Here is a 21,462-nt window from a genome sequence, read left to right as displayed (position 1 = left end):
TTTCTATTACATTTTATTGCCTTTTAAAAATAAACCCTTTACCAAGCATTTCGTTTTAGAATAAAAGATAACACACCTTACATCCATTCAGTAGTCATGTATAAAACGTTAATAATAATGGGTTAAGTATATCGTTTTGTCTATAACAGGATTTACTTTGTAAAAGATTCACCAAGTTATGGGAAAAAAATTCACATCATTCGAAAACTCTTCGATCTAGGCTTATAATTTTTATTTAGTAAATTTATTCAGTTACGTAAAGTAATAAAGGAAAATAAATGAATCCCATTCAAAAATAGCTAAGTGTGTGTATGGCTGTCAAGCGCCTGCAACCCTTAACGCGAACACGAAACAATGACTAAATACGAGTGAAGTGAATGTTTCTGTCCATTTTTACGTTTTATGAGAAAGCTGTTTCATTCTAATTTAACTTAGAGACATCCAAAATTCGATTATTATTTTTATAATCAAACTCACATTCAAACGAGAATTATTACAATAATAAATTGTAAATCCATTAACTTTTACGCGTATTTCAAGTATGTTACTCATACACCGTCTTCCATTAAGACGTGTTAAATCATGTGTAATTAAAATATTCATAGTAATTTAGTGCAGTAATAAATTAGACATCCATTAACTTAATACAGTCGAACTATGGCATCAAAATAATCATACGCGATTTATTCCATTAAGATTGAATACACTGTATATAAAAGGCATTGATTAAAAAATACCTACTTTACTATCTAAATAACCTAAAAAAAGTTAAACGACCTCATTTTTTAATAGGAATGGAACTAAATTACCTAAAAGTGTTTTAATTTTATTCACAACCCCCCGCCTTAAATGCGCGCAACATCTTATCTTTACGTTCATCATTTATCCCATCCCTTAGATTCCCATTTTTCTTAATTCCATATAAATACAGACTCTCACATAAGATATTTATAGTACCTAACATATTTCGTCGTGGTACATTCTACAATGGGGCATCGCGATAAGTTTAAATCTTTAAGACACTGAATTACTTACTTTTTTTTCTTTATCAGAAATCGAAATATGGGGTTATTGCCCACCTGAGTTGTGGATCGACCGGCCCGCAGATACCCCCAAGACGGTGATGATAAGAATAGGTGGAAATCCAATCTTTTTGGTAACCACCCCCCACGCCGGCCCACCAATTATGACGACATTTGGGGCTCTTACATTTACAATGAGGTGCATTAACAACACCGTAGAATTTTTTTTTATAAATATATTTGATTGAAAGATGTCTATTGCATTTTATTTCCTTTATTTTCTTCCAATGAATCGCTGTAGTGCCGATAATCATAAGATCAAACGAACTTACCCAAGTGATGTTCGATCCTAATTATATGAAGGCCTTATCGAATTTACAGTAAAAGTAAGTATTCACGTCACTGTAAAACTTTCATACAACACAAAGATGCTACATCTTTCACACGGGAAAAGACAGTCTGGTGAATCAAGTAATGTGCTTTTTTTTCAGAAGGATGCTTGCCCTTCTCCGCCCTCCGAAGGTTTCTTAATGTAAAACTGTTTGCACTTGATATTTGTATTTTATCTTTACCCATAAGTGTCCACTTAACTAAAATTTTATGATTCCTGAAAATCCGAAACAAATGTATTAGTATAGATTACGTTATTTCAGACCCTTATTGAACTGAATAAGGAATGAACGACAGTTTTACGATGGTTTTTTTCGCGTTTCGGATCACATTACAATTAATTGTATAAAATTCCCTATAAAATATGTACCTAGACCCCTTTTGCTGTGATCGATAGGTGAAATGAAATGCTACTTCCACTTAAATACGTATACGCGAATTTGTATTTATCACAACACCTAATTATGGGTGATTTTGCTTTACGTAAAACGGATTGGCTTGATTACGTTTATTGCTTAATGTGATTTGAAGTTCATAGACGACGATTCATTTTTACTTATTTATTATATTTAGGTCCAGGTTTTTTTTCCCTATTAATTATAGGCATCCATTAAGCACTACTGCTATGTTTACTTTAAATTAAATTATTATCACTTTATAGAGGAAGACATATTTGGGCATGTAATAAATTGTAAATGCGTTATGTTCCATTAATTGGTAACACTTTAATTTTTTTCCTGTATGTAAAACGCATTAAACTTACTTTACTACATAAATTACCTCACATTCCCTGCGCTAATTTAACTACATCAAACCCAAATTATTATAACAGCGCTCGGGTAAACTGTCATTTAATGACAAGCACGGTCTACAGAAAATGTTCCTGACCAGTTAATACTGAATAGATTTCAAAAAATTAAGGACCAGTTAAACGAATGCACTGTAATTTACTCCGGCGAAATTTTGCTAAATTTTTGTTTAACAGGGTAGCACACTCATGAACGTTGATGTTTTTCAACTTCATTGTAAAGTGAAATACCCGAGCGCTGTTCAGGAAATTGGGTATTGCATATCGATCGCTTAAGTGCAAAACGTCGTAACCCACCAAAATTTCAAAAAATCGTTTTTCGCGCCATTCGAATCATTTGCCTCACGTGCAGATTCTAACAAATCGTCGTAACTCACAATCGCCTAGAAAATGCATTTTACGCGCCAAAACAAAACGTCGTATCAACAAAGTGCTTAAATTGGTTTGTTAAACGTCGTAAGCCACAATTTGTGAATGCGTTTTACAGTGTCAAGTCACAAGTGCATCTCGACTCAATATATTAAAGTGTTTTGTACCGTTATTAGGTAAGTTTTATGTTAGTTATAGAATTTATCGTGTAATAGTTTGCTGTGTTTACTTTTTACATAAAATATTTTCTAATTTTTCCACTATTACCTTAATTCAATTGAATAAAACGTGTTCAGTTCGATACGACATTTTACGTGTTGAGAACTTACAACCTGTATTTGCGGCTTACGACATTTTGTATCCCTTGAACGTACCTACCGGTAATTATTGTTCCAATTCTGCCTAACTTTAAATTGCGTTTTGATACCAAATGTGATGTTACCTAATCATTAATTTTCGATTTTATACATATAATCCCGTACCCACCGCTACTTTTAAACCTTAAAACTGATTTTAAAATTCATGCAATTTTAAAGGTCAATTTAAGACAAAGAATGAGTAGGTACCTATTTTGATCTTTCAGGATGGCATACCGAACATTAAAAATTATGGCTCTCGCCGCTGCTATTAATTCTGATAAAAACAAGACCCCTGATGGAAATCATGTGAACTTTGAAAATCATGAACACTCAACGTCGAATGAACCACATTTAACTACTCTACAGCCTGTATCATTAGACTTAGATGTTAACCAGCATGTCATGTTGGATGAGATTCCTGTAATATTTGACGACATAAATCTTACAGAAGATAATTCGTTACAATACAATGTGATAAGTAACGAAATTATCCTTCATTCAGTTGATGGAGGAAGTAATGAAAAAAATGTTGAGGATAGCCATCAGACTGCGCAGGTAAATGATCATGGTGGCAGTGTGTTGAACTAGGTAAGTCTGGCAATCATTTTCTTTTTGTGTTTCAGGAGATACTACCAGACGACCACATGAATAGGAAAAATATTAATCTAATAGAAGCGATTGAATATGACGATAAAGAAAAACACGATAGTGAAATTCAAACCGATTATGTGCCAGATGATCAAGACAGTAGCAGTTCAACTGATGCAACGAAGAATGAGGAACAATTAATGAAGAGACCTGTTAAAAGAATTAGGAAAAGAAAAAAAGACACATCCACATGGAAGAGACTAATTAATAAGAAACTGAGAATGGAGGGTAAAGAATATAAGTCTACTATAAAAGATCAGCAAGGAAATGAAGTGAAGAAGTTTGCTCGAAAATTAGGAGTTGTATGTGAGTGCAAGTCCAGCGCTAGATTTTGTAATAAAATAGATGAACAAGTAAGAATGGAGATATTTGAAAAATTTTGGAAATTGAATTGGGAGGACAAAAAAAGTTATGTCAGGTCCCTTGTAACTTATGAAGAAAAAAAAACTTATGAAGAAAAAAAAAGATGTTATGTACAGGATGACTCTAGAAGGAAGGGGTCATTTTATTATAGCGTTCAAGTTGGAATTAATGTAAAACTGAAATGCAAAAAATTGTACCCTAGGACTAAAAGAAAGGTCAGTGAGAATGAAAGTATACATGGGATGCCGAAGTGTAAAGAAACTCAAAGAACTCGCACTCATCAACAACGAAAGAACTACGAACTAAAAGGCATCATGACCAGATTTATAAATTCAATTCCTAAATGACCATCTCATTACTGTCGAGCAAATACTAAAAAATTATACTTTGAGGAATCATTCAAAAATAAAACGGAGCTCTTCAATTTATACAAACATTACTGTGAGGAACAACAAAGTACACCGCTTTCTATCTGTGTCTTCATGACTACACTGACTGAAATGAATATTTCCATTCATCGTCCAAAAAAGGACCAATGTGATCTCTGCTGTTCTTATAAAGTACAGCAAGTTTCGGAGGAATATTATCAACATCACATAGAAAGGAAGGAACAAGCCAGAAGGGAGAAAAACAACGATAAGGAAGCTGCATCACGAGGAGAATGCTATGTATTTACTATGGATGTGCAGGCAGTTAAGCTGTGTCCAATGTTATATACCAGCAAACTTTATTTCAAAAGCAAATTGCAAGTTCACAACTTTTCTATTTATAATTTGGAAGATCACAACTGTGTAAATTACTGCTGGAATGAAACGGAGGGCGAGCTTGTATCATCAATATTTACTACCTGTATAATCAAGCACTTGGAGGAATTTTGCCTTATGGAAAAAAAACAGTAGTAATTTACTCAGACGGATGTGGATATCAAAACAGAAATGTTGTACTTGCAAACGCACTTCTTAATTTCGCAGTAGAACATGATGTAACTATTTACCAAAAATTTTTGGAAAAAGGTCACACACAGATGGAAGTTGATTCGGCTCATGCTTTAATAGAGAAGAAGTTAAAGTGGCGAGAAATTCATCTTCCAAGCCAGTACCCGATTTTTATAAAGGAAGCTAGAAAAAACCCATCCCTTTTTTAGTTCGATATCTAACCCATGATTTCTTTATCAACTTTGATGTTAAAGATGGTTTCAGATATCAATCTATTAGACCCGGTCGGAAAACAGGTGATCCTACTGTTAATCATTTAAAATGTTTGCGGTATGACCCAGATGGAACTATCTACTTTAAAACAGACTACCAACAGGGTAGTTATACACCACTTCCACAAAGAGGAACCATGGTTCCATTTACTTTAATCAAACCGCAACTGTATAATAAAAGAATTCCAATTAGTAAAAAAAATTTGATCATCTGCAAGAACTCACACAAGTCCTGCCATTAAAAGTAAAAGAATTTTATAAAAACATTTCTTTCTGTGTCAAGAAAAAAGATACTTAATTACCTTTGTAATAAATAAATAAATAATGTTCTTGAATTCTGTGTGGAGTATTATTTCATATTAAAGGGTTAAAAGGTCGTAGACCACAAAACATTTGAGTACCAAATGTCGTAACCCACCACGTTTCTGAATAATAAACAGAAGGGTGAATACGTTTGTAAATAATGTTGCCAAATCACATAACTTATAAAGCAATAAATGCAATTGAGCATAAAATTCTCTTAAAATCAGAAGGTTTTTTGTTTCCCCTGAACAATTAGGGTTATTGGGGATACGACTTTTTGCACTTAAGCCATCGGTATGTAGATAAATTTTATTATTCGATAATGACATTTATATTTTTAGATTATGGACGAGTTATTTGGAAACAAACCATGGGTTATACCCATTGCAACGGCTTCTAGTTCCTCCAGTGCAGAATGTTCTATCACTGCAAAAGCAAGTTGAAATACGCCAGTGACGTCAAACAAAGAAAATTTGATACCTTCCATCATCCACAAGCAAAAATCCTTCATCGTCAGGAAATGAGCAAATTTAAAAAAAACGCTTGAAAGTACAAGGTAGATAATAATTTACATGTTAACGTTTTTTACAACTTGTGTGTTCTTAGCAACTAGTGCCACTGACAGAGTCGTAGATGTACTGGAAAAGTTACGAGGCGATAAACAACAACAGCATGAACAAAAGGTGAAACAAAAACAAGAAGCCCTAGATCTGTTGAAAATGTTAGTAAATCAAAAGAAATGAAATGTTTTTTATTTATTAAATTTATAATCAAACAAAATGAAATGTGTTGGGAGATAATAATACAGAATTCTCTACCGCACAAGGACTCTTTATTTCGTGAGGTCTCCGAAGAGGTCACTCACACAGAAGATACGAAATCACAAAGAAAAGTTACAAAGAAGTTACAACGCGTACGTAAAGCCACAACGTGCATATAGTACAATGTACCCCAGTAAGCCACCTAAGCGTCTGTACTGGTTCGTATCGTAGTTGAGCTTGCCTTCCTTTGGAAAAAGGAAAAAGGCCAACGTGTTTCATTCCTTGACTACAGGGATACCGGAGGCGGGCTGCTCAGGGCTTCCTGGCCCTCTTCAGCCAGAGAACGGGATTGTAAGGATGGGTAAAGTTAGGGATGGGAACGGAATTAGGGTGCTGAGGGGGAGAGTACTGCTCCAGCATTTGCCTCGTAGATTTCAACATAATGCTAGCATTATGCGAAGCTACGTATGTCTGAGGAAACCCCCTGGCAAAACCCCAGACAGAGCAGTCGGCAGCGGGATTCGAACCCACAACCTCCCGAATAGCATCGGTGAGCGCGACCACTGCGCCACGTGCCTTCGGTCTTCCTTTGGCAGGTGCGGGAGCTCTTGTATCCGAACGGTGAGGTAGTAAGTGGTAGCTATTCTTCTGGCGCCCCCATCCGTGAGGGTTGAAAGTAGTCATGCAGTTTATAAGGGAGCTGTTGTGGTGTGAACTTAGCCTAACGGTTATATACAGGTAGATGGTGCTAGGGGTTTGTTACACACTCCCCCTCTGGCTCCTTCAGGCGTCCCGACGATGGAGACAGGATTACGTCTGTTTTCTCGGGCGTCCTCGTTTTCGCACCAGTCCGCTTGGCTCCTGGGTGTGGGGACCGGAGTATGGTCGTAACGCTGATACGTGGTATTTACCGATTGGATTGGATGGGTCTGCGGGGTTTTCTATTTCGTAGCTTGTCGGGGAGATCCGCTGCAGTATCCTATATGGCCCGTCTCTACGTGGCGCGAATTTGGCGGTAACTCCTTTGGCCGCGTTGCTGAGGGGATGGATGTTAACAAGCACTAGGTCACCTGGTTGGAAGGCGGGCGAATTTCTTCGTTTCTCGTCCGCATATTGTTTGGATTTGTCCTGCCCTTCTTCTTGGGACAGCCGGACTTTTCGCAGCAGGGTATCGGTTAGTTGAAGCAGGTACGGCGTGACTTCTGGAATGAAATTCTCGCTTAAGATGATTGCGCGCTGATCTCTGGTTCCACCCAGCGGGAAGCGACGTCTTCTATGATGAAGATCCACCTTTCCTTCTTGAGGCCTTTCGGTAGCGGGCCAAATATGTCGATTGATACTTGTTCGAACCTTTGTGTGGCCACAGGAGTTTGCAGTAGTCCTGCCCGTTTTAAGTTAGACGCTTTAAACTTCTGGCATTCGGGGCAATTTCGGACGTACTCGGATGCATATTTCCGCATTCCCACCCAGTAATATCTACTGGCGATGCGGTCGTGAGTACGATCGCCACCATAGTGCCCTGCTGTCGGAGCGTCGTGGTGACCTGCTGGGCAAATCGATGGTCACGGTGCAAACTTCGCAAGTCTCGTTTACATGAGGTGGGCATGGTGGGCCTGATAACGAGTCGGCCACCACGTTGGCTTTCCCTGGAATGTACTGCAGGGTCAGATTGAACGGTTGGAGGGATAGTGCCCACCGAGCTAGTCGGCCGGTGGGGGTTTTGATGCAGCCACTTGAGGGGTTGGTGGTCGGTGGCCAGCGTCGTCGGCACTCCTTCTATATATCCCCGAAACTTTTCTACGGCCCATACAACGGCAAGAGCTTCGCGTTCCGTCGTTGAGTAATTCTTTTCCGCATTGGTTAGGAGGCGGCTTGCGTATTCGACTGGTCGCTCTTCATTCCCTTCTCCTTGCAGTAAGACGGCACCCAGGGCATAGCTGCTAGCGTCGGTTCTTATTATGAACGGCGCACTAGGGTCGGCCTGCCGTAAAACAGGCGCGGTGGTTAATCGTGTCTTTAGGGTGCGGAACGCGGTTTCTTGGGCTTCAGCCCATTGCCATGCAGCATCTTTCTTCAGTAGGGATGTTAATGGTTTTGATACGGCCGCGAAATTTGGTACGAACCTCCGATACCACGAGCACGTCTGTAAGAAGCTCATCAGTTGTTTGACGTTTGTAGGAATAGGCAATTGGGATATCGCGTCGGTTTTTTCGGAGTCGACACTTATACCTCGTGGAGTGATGCAATGTCCTAGGTACTTAACACTTGAACACGCGAAGCGGCATTTCTCGCGGCGCGCGTGTAACTTGAAATGCGCGAGGCGTTGCAATACGGCGTCAAGGTCTTTCAGGTGTTGGTCCACACTAGGGGATAGCACAATAATGTCATCGAGATAAGCGAACACGGTAACGTCCGTTAGGCCGCTGCGGAATCTGTCGATTAATCGCTGGAAACTCGCGGGCGCATTTTTTAATCCGAACGCCATCCGTCGAAATCTATATAGTTCGAACGGTGTGATGAATGCAGTTTTGTCGCGGTCTTCCGGTCGAACGGCGATTTGCCAATACCCCGCGCGTAAATCCAGCGTGGAAATGACCTGAGCTTTGGCGGCATGTAATAAGTCGTCCATCCGAGGGAGCGGGTAACTGTCCGTAACGGTTATTGCGTTAAGCCGGCGGTAGTCTATGCAAACACGAACCGAACCGTCGCGTTTAGGCACAAGCACAGCGGGAGAGGCCCACGCGGAGTCGCATTCTTCCACAACATTCTGTGCCAACATCTCGGTTAGTTCCCTTTGTAGGATGTCCCGTTTATGCGGTGGCAGGCGATACGGCGGTGACGAAATGGGGGTGTGGTTGCCAGTCTCGATGCGGTGTTCACCATATGGGGTCGGTTCACTACCCTGGGCGAACGTGTTTACGTATTTATGTAATAACTGGTTGAAGCGGCTGCGGTTCGTCGGTGTTAGCATTTCGCCTTCGAGGGGTGTTAGCTCCAATGAATACGCGTGTATGACCTCTTCATCGCGTCGTTTCCTCCGCGGAGAGTGAGGGAATAGGTCTTGCGGTACATGGGCTGTTTCCATGTACAGTTCCCAGAAATGTGTCCACAGCGGGTTGTAATGTAATAATTAGTGATTGCCGAAATTAGGATACACGTGCATAAGGTTTCAAAACTTTGAGTTCAAATAATTGTTGATTCATAATCATTGCATTGAACTGATTTACATTTAATTGCATTAACTTTCTTGCGAAAACGCTTATTATAGCAGTAAGCATTATTCCACTTTCGGTGTGTCACTAGTAGGTTAATATTACTAACAGTAGATTTGTAATCGAGATGGAGTAAGCATGTACCATTAATTACTGTCTACGGAATTTAGTCAATTCCTAATAAAATAAATATGAAGTTGGGTGATCTTAATTAAACCAAACCCCTGCAAATATCACATGGCGATCCTGCCAGCCGAGTTGGAATTTCTGTAGAACCTGCCAGCCGAGTTGGAATTTCTGTAGATCCTGCCAGCCGAGTTGGAATTTCTGTATAAAATGGTGTAAGTGGAAAACAAAAAATTTTTTTTGAAGGAAGAAAATGGGAGGAACACAGTCTAAAGAAGAAGTTATCATAGCACAAGCGGGCAACAGCGGAGGACAAACTACGACACAATTTACCATAAAAGAAATTTTGGAAATGGTAGTAGGCGGATTAGTCATAATCGTTATACTAATTGGAATATACAGATTTTGTAAGAAGAGGTTGGAACAGAAGATTAGAGACGAGCTGTCAAGGAGTGTGGAGCGAGTATAAAGAAGAAATGTGGCTAGTGTAGTGAGTGTTTGTGTAGGACTGTGTAATGTGCGAAACCCTTTTCGAACATCTATACGAAGAGCTGAGAGTAATTCACCGCAATTTATTAAAGGACTCTGTAAGTAGACGCAACGATCCCGGTACTACTGAACGTAAGTTTAACAAAGTTACTAAATTAGAGCGAGAATTTGAGGAAATTAGGGACAATTTTAATAAAAATCCATCTAGTGAGGATATAAGGAAATAAGGAAACAAGTAAAACAGTATGTTGAAGCTATTTTAAAATATTTTGAATTAATTAACCAAATATTAGATGATAGAATAAAAGAATGTAAGTTAGATAGGCACCCATTCAGAAACGGATATACAGGTTTCAAAGTTAAATATACTACCACTAACGTCCAGTACTAGCAGTATAACAATGGGAGAAAAATTTAATTGAAAGACCGCGGGAAGTTTGTTGCCATTAATGGATGGTTCGGAAGAAACGACCAAAAGGTTAGTGGATGCTATTGAATTATACAATGGGTTGTTAGACGAAGAGGGAAAAAAATTATTAATAACATATGTTTTAAAAACTAGATTAACTGAAAACGCAAAAATTAGGTTACAAACTAAGTATGAACAGTGTGACCAGTTAATAAAGGATTTACAAGATCATTTTTTACCAAAAATATCTACGGCTGCCGTATCTGCCGAATTGCATAAGGCAAAACAAAAAAAACTCAAACAATTGACGATTTTGGGAAACAAATAGAGAATTTATTAACTAAATTAACAATTGCCCAAGCTGACGGTAACAATCAATTATTTCCAATTTTACAGAAAGCAAATGAAAAAATTGCGATTCACACTTTTGCCAATGGCCTAAAAGACCCTGAGTTAAGAACTATTATAAAAGCTAGGGATTATTCTAAATTAGCAGACGCCATAAAGGGAGCTATGGATGAAGGATCAAATAATTGTAGGTCAGAGGAAGTATATCGTGTAAGGTTTACTAATAATTTTAGATCTAGGGGGCATAATACGTATCAACACAATAATAATTATTTTAGGGGTAATCAGTATATAGGTGTTGGTAATAACCACAGCAATCAGAATTATCAATTTAGAGGCAATAATATTCGAGGAAGAAATTTTGGTCATAGGGGCAGAAATAATTACAATAGGCAAAATAATTTTAGCAGTAAACAAGTACAGTACAATAGGCCGCGAGTATATACAGCTAAGAACGAAAATACGGAAGAGGAACCTCATTCTACACAGCAGTTTTTTCGTGCCCATTAAGACAACAAAAGAAAAAATTGAGTTAATATTAAATGCTAACGGGTTAAATTTTGTACGAATGGGTCACGAAGGGGAAGAGTATAAATTTTTAATAGACACTGGTGCAACCATCAGTATAATTTTTGATAAATTTGTCGACAAAAGTAAAATAAATACTTCAAACTGTGTTACAATTAAAGGTATAACTGGGTTAGTAAAAGCACTAGGAACAGCAAATATCGCATTACAGATAGCCGACGTATGCATACAGCACGAGTTCACTGTTATGAATCAAGTAGATGCTGACATACACGGAATAATTGGTTCAGATTTTTTACAGAAATACCTAACAATAATCGACTATGAAAAATTTGCACCTTTTTTAAACATAAATGCAGAAACAGTTATGTTGCCAATAGAAACCAATCATAATCACTTTACAATATTACCGCCCAGATGCGAATATACTAAATATTTTAATGTAAGTACAAATGACGACTTGGTAGTTTTAGCGAATGAAATTTGTGAAGGAGTATTTGTTGCTAGAACTTTAGTTCGTCCAATAGACGGAAAAATACCTGTCAAAATTCTTAACACTCGTGAGGAAACTATAAACTTAAACAATTTTACTCCTAGTATAGATAACTTAAGTAATTATACAGTATGCAGATTTAAGGAAAATGATGAAATATCAGTAAATAGAGTAGATAAAGTATTAGAATTAATTAAGACCGAACATTTAACGAAAGACGAGAAATTTTCATTACAAAGAGTTTGTTCAAAATATGCTGACTTATTTCAACTTGAAGATGACCCACTTACCGTTACAAACGTATATCAGGAAAGTATTCAATTAAAACCGTCAACTACACCCGTGTATATTAAACCTTATAGACTTCCGCAATCTCAAAAGGAAGAAATACATAGTCAAATTCAAACAATGTTAGATAATGACATTATAGATATGGTGACCATATGTACTTTTTTTAGTAGGACAGTACTTTCTTTTGAAACGCTGTCCTATTGTCCTTTACGATTTATCAAGTACACATAAATGTACTCTTTTTCTTAATTACACAAAATTAAGTCATAGTTTTTGTCCAAACGAAATATAATTATGACTTCTTGCATGTCTTTGATGATTTGGCGTATTGCTTAGTTGTAGGTATTTTGATCCATTGTTCAGCAACCTATCGATGAAATGGCAACTTCTGAAGTAAATTCATGGTTCCAAAAAGTACGACTGGTACCAAAATGATAATTAAAATGTTCAGGCAGGATCGTCGGAGGAAAATTAACTTTTAAAATTTATATATACATATAAAGACACATAATTTATGTACCTATGTTTGATTAAAAAAAACTTTGTTTTCTTACTGTTTGATTAGATTCGTAAAATTGTGACCAGAAAAATTTCCTAGAGTATTAGCTTTAGCAGTGCATTCCCTTATAAATTATAAATGTACTTTTTTCTTGTTGAAAAATTATGGTCACCCTAATTATAGAAGACACTAAATCACCATGGTCTTCTCCTCTTTTACTAGTTCCGAAAAAGTCAGAGCAAGAAGGAAAAAAAAATGGAGAGTCGTTATTGATTATAGGCAGTTAAATAAACAAATTGAAGACGATAAATTTCCTTTGCCAAATATTTGTGAAATCTTAGATTCTTTATCCGGAGCAATGTACTTTACTCATTTAGATCTTTTTCAAGGATATTACCAGGTTGAATTAGAAGAAAAAAGTCGAAAATATACTGCATTTACTACTGATAGAGGTCAATACCAAATGAAAAGGCTTCCAATGGGATTAAAAATTAGCCCTAGTTCATTTTCTCGTGTCATGACTATTGCAATGTCTGGATTAACGTATGATAAATGTTTCGTATACCTAGATGATTTAATAGTTTTTGGTAATAATTTAATCAATCACAATAAAAATCTAACAAAAGTACTGCAGCGGTTAAGGGAAGTAAATTTAAAATTAAACCCATACAAATGTGAATTTCTAAAGAAAGAGTTATTTTATTTAGGTCATATAATAACACCCGACGGTATTTTACCTGATCCAGCAAAAGTCAAAGCTGTTAAAGAATATCCATTACCCAAGGACGCCGACGGCGCCAGACGATTTGTAGCATTAGCAAATTATTACCGTAGGTACATTAAAAATTTTGCAGATATCGCAGCACCGCTAAATTATTTGTTAAAAAAAAATGTTCCATTTAGTTGGACGGCGGAATGTCAGTCTAGTTTCGATAAATTAAAAAATTCTTTAATAAAACCACCCGTGTTACAATATCCAAATTTTTCAGAAGACAATCATTTTATTTTAAAAACTGACGCATCAGGAATTGCGTTGGGAGCAGTTTTATGCAATGGTGATGATAAACCAGTCGCATTTGCAAGCAGAACATTAAATCAAGCAGAAAAAAATTATTGTACGATAGAAAAGGAACTTTTGGCTATTGTGTGGGCTGTAAAACATTTTCGTCCTTATCTATACGGTCGTAAATTTGAAATTTTTACCGATCATCGACCATTAATTTATTTATTTGGCATGAACAACAAATCTAGTCGACTAACTAAATTTCGTTTAATTTTAGACGAATATGATTTTTCAATTAAATATATACAGGGAAAACAAAACGTAACTGCAGACGCTTTGTCTCGTATTGAAATCACTTCAGATGAATTAAAAGCTATGAATTCGAGAATTGAAGAAACAGTTCTTGTTATAACACGTTCAATATCACAAAATCTAGACAAAAATAACGTAATTCTTCATGATAGGACTGATCACCCTGGCGTGGTAGAGTTGCTAAAGAAACCAATTAAAGCTACTGAATTAAGACCAATTTCACAAGAAGAGTTTTCCAAAATTTTGAAGAATAAAAAGTATGATGTGCACATAGGAGAATATATTTATGATAAGGAGTTGCAACTAATTTATTATTGTATACAGGATTCTCGATCAACGTCGTCATTAAGTGAGTCGTTGAGAGACCTAGAATATATATGTAAACAAAATAATATTCCGGAATTAATCGTAATAAAAAAGAATCAGAACGCGTTCTACCCAAATAGGTTTTGTATAAATAAGAACTTCCTAAATGAAATAATTAAAATTGGAAAACAATTGAAAACCAGAAATTTAAAAATTAGTATATTAAAAGATATTGAACATATAACCGACAAAGATACACAACAGTTAATTATTAATGATTTTCACATGTTACCTACAGGAGGGCATGCTGGAATCAACAGAACATATAACAATATAAAAAGGTATTATTTTTGGAATGGATTACAGAAAGATGTACAAAATTTTATTAGAAAATGTGATGACTATCAAAGGTATAAACATTCAAACGCTAAGATTGAACCGATGGAAATAACAACCACAGCTACTTCCGCATATCAAAAAGTTTATTTAGATCTGATAGGTCCATTAGAACCAGATGAAAAAAACCATAAGTATATCCTTACGTTACAATGTGAGTTAAGTAAATTCGTAGAAGCATACCCTTTAATCAATAAAGAAGCTAATACCGTAGCCGAAGCTTTTGTACAAAACTTTATATTAAGATATGGTGTTCCAGATGAAATAGTTACAGATAAAGGTACAGAATTTTTAAACTCAACATTGACAGAGGTTTGCAAAATTTTAAAGATAAAAAAACTAAATTCAACAGCATACCACCACCAAACTTTAGGCTCTTTGGAAAATTCTCATAAAAACTTAGGTTCATATCTCAGAATGCAGATTGCTAATCACCCAGATGCATGGAGTACATGGGTATCATTTTGGTGTTTTGCGTACAACAATTCGGTTCATACTGAAACGCGTTACACGCCTTTCGAATTAGTTTTTGGTCAAACTTGCAAAATTCCTTCAAATATAACAACAAAAACTGATCCAATGTATAATTTTGATAGTTATCCAATTCAATTAAAATACCGTTTACAACAAGCATGTCAAGATGCTAGACAAAATTTGTTAAATTCAAAGTACAGACGAAAAAATTACTATGATTTGAAAAGTGTAGTTACAGATTATAAGGTAGGAGATAAGATTTTGTTAAAAAACGAATGTAATCATAAAATGGATCCATTATTTAAAGGTCCGTTTGAAATAGTAGAAGTTAAGCAACCAAATATTATCATTAGAGTAGATCGTAAATTGCAAGAGGTACATAAAAATAGAGTTAAGTTATAATGTAAGTTGCTAAAACAATTTCATTATTGTAAATTATAGCATATTAGCATAGTAAGTATTTAATTTTAGTGATGGAAAAAAAAAATATACATTGACCTCCAACAATATATATTTTTTTTAAGTTTCCGAGGGAGATGTAATGTAATAATTAGTGATTGCCGAAATTAGGATACACGTGCATAAGGTTTCAAAACTTTGAGTTCAAATAATTGTTGATTCATAATCATTGCATTGAACTGATTTAAATTAATGCATTAACTTTCTTGCGAAAACGCTTATTATAGCAGTAAGCATTATTCCACTTTCGGTGTGTCACTAGTAGGTTAATATTACTAACAGTAGATTTGTAATCGAGATCGAGTAAGCATGTACCATTAATTACTGTCTACGGAATTTATTCAATTCCTAATAAAATAAATATGAAGTTTTCGTGATCTTAATTAAACCAAACCCCTGCAAATATCACAGGGTCGTTGTCCGAGTCGGTGTCTGGTCCGAAGAGCTGCTGGTTTTTGATATGTCGCCATCGGGGGTCGCCCTTGGTTGGTAAGGCGGCTCCCGCGTACGTGGGTGGGACGTCCATCTTACGAGGTTTGAAAGTATTGACCAGCTCGGGGGTTGGTTCCAGATCGAAGCGATATTCCGTGGCTGGGTCATCGATGAACGAATACGTTTTGTTGGATAAGAGCAGGAACATCCCGGCGTCTTCGACGAAGTCGACGCCTAGTAAGGTTCGCGTGTGCGCTCCCGGTAACACATAAAACTCGGTCTGTATCACACGGTGGTTTATGCAAACTGGCACTCGCGCTGTTAACACTTCCTGTGGCCGTGTTACGCCGTCTGCTAATACTAGCGACACTGATTTCGACACGAACTGGTAACCTTGATCACACAGTGCGGTGTACAGAGTAGCACTCGCAAGACTCTGCTTGGATCCCGTGTCGATAAAGGCACTTCCGGTGGCGGTTCCAATGGTGATGCGTACCATGGGGCGGTGGCGCGTCCTCGATTCCAGGTTGGTCATCAGGAAGTCCAGTGATTCCGGTGCGTTGGCTGGTGTGTTGCAGGTCCCGCAGCTGCTGCGAATAACCCCTGGGGCTCCGCAACCGTAGCAGCTGATTGGCGGTTTCGCGGTCGTCTTTGTGGACGTCGTGGGTGTGGGCGCGGTAGGGTGGTGGTCTCCTGCCTCTTGCGCTTGCGGCATTCTTCCCTGGTGTGCCCATTGTGCCGGCAATATGAGCAACGTTGCTTCGGTGCGCTGGGTGGTTCCGAGCGACCGGTGGAATTCGTGGCGGTGGTGTCGGTCCATGCCGCGTCCTCTATCTTCCGGAGTTCGCCGATGAACTCGGTGAAGGTGGCGGCCTTTGTTCGGGGTATAGCCTTCCGGATGCCGGGTCGCAGTAAGCCATACACCATGCTTAGCTGCAATGCTTCGTTCGGACGTTCGGGTTCCTTGATTTTGGCGATCAGAGCGCGCTTTTCGCATATGAAGCGCTCTGTGGGCTCTTTCTCCCCCTGGTCGGAAGCAAATAACTTACGTAGAATTCGGTGTGTCGGTAAATCCGGACCAAAATTTTCTTTTAGTAAGGAAACTGCGTCGTTGAAGGTGTTTGCGGTCGACTTGACTCCTTGCCACCAGGTGCCCGCTGCGCCGTGTAGCAGCATGGGTAGGCCTCGCAGCGCATTCTCTTCGCTGATGCCTTCGCAGCCTTTGTACGTTCTTATGGCGTCTGTGAACGCATGGACGTCCTCGTTACCTCCCGCGAAACGTATCTGGCACTTGGCGAACGATCCTCGGCGGTTGGTGCCTAACTGCGCGAGTAGTTCTTGCACCTGGTTCATTGTAAAGGCAGGGGATGCTGATGTGTCTTCTTCCGGCATTTTCCTTCTTGATTGTGCTCGGGTCTTCGTGATGGTGATTTTTTCGGCCCTAAAAGGTTGGGCGCCACTTGTTGGGAGATAATAATACAGAATTCTCTACCGCACAAGACTCTTTATTTCGTGAGGTCTCCGAAGAGGTCACTCACACAGAAGATACGAAATCACAAAGAAAAGTTACAAAGAAGTTACAACGCGTACGTAAAGCCACAACGTGCATATAGTACAATGTACCCCAGTAAGCCACCTAAGCGTCTGTACTGGTTCGTATCGTAGTTGAGCTTGCCTTCCTTTGGCAGGTGCGGGAGCTCTTGTATCCGAACGGTGAGGTAGTAAGTGGTAGCTTTTCTTCTGGCGCCCCCATCCGTGAGGGTTGAAAGTAGTCATGCAGTTTATAAGGGAGCTGCTGTGGTGTGAACTTAGCCTAACGGTTATATACAGGTAGATGGTGCTAGGGGTTTGTTACAAATGTTAATTTTTTATTAAATTTATGATCAAAAGAAATGAAATGTTATTTTTTTGATTAAATTCTATAATACATAGTATGTGTTTTAATTGACATGCATAGGTAGCTCTGCTGCTATCAAATCACGCTTCCTACAAGCATAGGCTCGCATGTTTCTGTCCACTTCTAACCCTATATTTTGATGTGGTATGTTTTCTGGCACATGATGCATTGCTATAGTCAAAGGTAGAAACTGGTCTTGCTGTAATAAACAAACATTGTGCAGAACACAATACGCTATTATATATTTTGGTATTATATCTGTTCTGGTCATCGGCAAGTTGTCTAATAGCCTTCCAAATCTCCCTTTTAATAAACCAATCGCACGTTCAATGGTCATTCTTGTAGATGAATGGCATTTGTTATAATTGATTTGGCGAGGGGTCAAATGTGCATTATCTTTATATGGCACCCTTAAATGCTTATGTAAGGTGTAGGCTGCGTTTCCCAATATATGACAATTGTCAGGAAACTTTCTAGGATAGTTTAAAAATTGAGATACTTCTGAACTGGCAAATACCCTTTGGTCATTAACAGATCCAGGATGTCCTGTATAACAGTCGATAAATCTCCCTTTTTTCGTCACATACAACCTGCAATATGTTACCATGCACATCATCAGTAATTTATTTTAAGTAGGTAAGTAAACCTGTAATTGCATCGAATGCACCCCTTTCCTATTTACGTATGCTTCAGGATGCTCATTAGGGGCTGTAATTGAAATGTGTGTCCCGTATATTGCACCTATCACATTAGGGAAACCAGAAACACGTTGAAAAGCAAAGTAGTAATAATACTTTCATGTATTCTTCGATCCGACGGCCACTTGATAAAAACATTGGCTCTAGCATACAATACATGGACAACTTTTCTCACCGTTATGATTGCGGTTAGCCCAGGCATTTTAGGTTTTGACCCTACGAAAAATAACGTAAATCTGAAAGTTGGCACAGTTGTTCTATTTGATGCTCTGAACAACATATAAAAAGTCCCAAGAGTTCCCATGTCGGCTTCCTTGAAGTTCGGGCTTTCGAAAGTCCGAACTCTTGAAATCTGCACGACGCCACTATAATTATAGCCTAGCGAACGAACGGAAAAAGTCCCAGAGTCGCGGGAGGGCTTAAATTAAAGGTTAGTAACCAGGCTATCTTTTGATATTTTTTGCAAGTGCCAGTGACAACTTCCGGCCAGACAGGAAGTGGAAAAAGACCGCGAAACTTGACAAAAAAATCGGTTTTTGTTTTTTGTTTGGACATAGGTGCGATTTAGCGTCCGATATCGGAAAAATGACTAAAACAAATGTTGTAGAGCGTAGTTTTAACTTTAAAACCGTACCCTTTGCGTTGAAATCCGACCAATAGGAGGGGAGCTACAAACCGTTAAGTGCGATCCCACGCCCCGCTCGCCGTTGCGCGACTTGCCTGAGAGGTGCACCAGATCGACCAGATACGGTTGGCTTAATAGCGGCGCATCTCTGACTTATTCCTATTTTGACTGTGAGCGTTTTAGACTTTTGGGATGTGTTTAGTGCGTAAATTTTGAGGGAAACTGTACTGTATTTTTTTCTAAACAAAACAATCCAAATTAAAAATTGTTGAGTAAACTTCGTCGTAAAACAAGGACAGGTTCGCTGTTTTAATTCGACGTTCCTTCTCCATCGGATTCTTCGTCTTCGGACTGGGGTTCGGGAACATTATTACAGCTCCTGCCTCTACAATGGGCGCATGTAGGTTGGCAGAGCCGCACGAACAGCGGTTAAAACAACCTTGCTGGCAAGCGCAAGAAATCAAATGTGGATGTTCGTCTGGTGCTGGTGGCAGACTTGTCGGATTTGGAACAAGTGCGGGCCCCATTTTTTTTAGCCCCAATCCGTTGGCAAAAGACAGTTCGATAGCCATTCTTGAACCTAAAATAAGGAAAATAGGAAATAGAATTAACTAAATCATTCTAAAAACTACTGTACAATCAGATTCAATATAAACATCTCGCCAGGAAAGATTGCCGGTCACAGAAGACCTGATCCCGGTCTACAACCTGTCTTTTTCTAAAGATGTGAGCGACTTCCAGGATGGGATCGTGCCAATCTTGAACGAAAAGTCTTTTCGTTCAACATTGGCACGATCCTATTCCGGAAGTCGCTCGCATCTTAAAAAAAACATAGATTGTAATTTGACACAAGGTGCGCTGTGACCGGCAATCTTTCCTGGCGAGAGTCTTCTTTACTGCCGTAGAGATGAACAATAAATTTTTCACCAGCTGATACGATCGATTCTTTTGATGTGCCCGGTTTGTTGAACGTGAACGCAATATTTTGTAGGTGTGGGTTTTCTAAAAGCTTCCATGACTTCTTTTTTCCTTGGTTGTACAGCGCCGATGTATTATCGCAGCCCGTTATCGCACGAAGGAATAGGCGCGAAGAAAGACTGCCTACTATTCCTTCATGCGATAAAGGGTTGCGATACTACATCGGCGCTGTACAACCAAGGAAAAAAGAAGGCATGGAAGCTTTTAGAAAACCCACACCTACAAAATCTTGCATTCACGTTCAACAAACCGGGCACACCAAAAGAATCCATCGTATCAGCTGGTGAAAAATGTATTGTCCATCTCTACGGCAGTAAAGAAGACAATCAAAACCTGGACGATCTCCAAATTCACCTCTATGCTCGCGCAGTAGCAAAGCAAAGCAAAGCTACGTTTGATCTAGCTACATTGCCGCCAACAACCGCCGCTGCCGAGCAACACAGTTTGCGGACGTACTTGCAAGTGAGATATGGAATCTGATTGTACAGTAGTTTTTAGAAAGATTTAGTTAATTCTATTTCTTATTTTCCTTACTTTAGGTTCACGAATGGCCATCGAACAGTCTCTTGCCAACGGATTGGGGCTGGAAAAAAATGGGGCCCACACTTGTTCCAAATCCGACAAGTCTGCCACCAGCACCAGACGAACATCTACATTTGATTTCTTGCGCTTGCCAGCAAGGTTGTTTTAACCGCTGTTCGTGCCGCTCTGCCAACCTACACTGCACTTTAATGTGCGCGCATTGTAGAGGCAGGAGCTGTTATAATGTTATATATAATAATGTTCCCGAACCCCCTTTGTTTTACGACGAAGTTTACTCAAAAATTTTTAATTTGGATTGTTTTGTTTAGAAAAAAATACAGTACAGTTTCCCTCAAAATTTACGCACTAAACACATTCCAAAAGTCTAAAACGCTCACAGTCAAAATACAAATAAGTCAGAGATGCGCCGCTATTAAGCCAACCGTATCTGGTCGATCTGGTGCACCTCTCAGGCAAGTCGCGCAACGGCGAGCGGCGCGTGGGATCGCACTTAACGGTTTGTAGCTCCCCTCCTATTGGTCGGATTTCAACGCAAAGGGTACGGTTTTAAAGTTAAAACTACGCTCTACAACATTTGTTTTGGTCATTTTTCCGATATCGGACGCTAAACCGCACCTATGTCCAAACAAAAAACAAAAACCGATTTTTTTGTCAAGTTTCGCGGTCTTTTTCCACTTCCTGTCTGGCCGGAAGTTGTCACTGGCACTTGCAAAA

The sequence above is a fragment of the Photinus pyralis genome, unplaced genomic scaffold, assembly GCF_008802855.1.
Source record: "Photinus pyralis isolate 1611_PpyrPB1 unplaced genomic scaffold, Ppyr1.3 Ppyr1.4_LG1, whole genome shotgun sequence".
NCBI lineage: Eukaryota > Metazoa > Arthropoda > Insecta > Coleoptera > Lampyridae > Photinus > Photinus pyralis.
The sequence above is the reverse complement of the archived record's forward strand: the minus strand, read 5'-3'. Positions refer to the sequence as shown.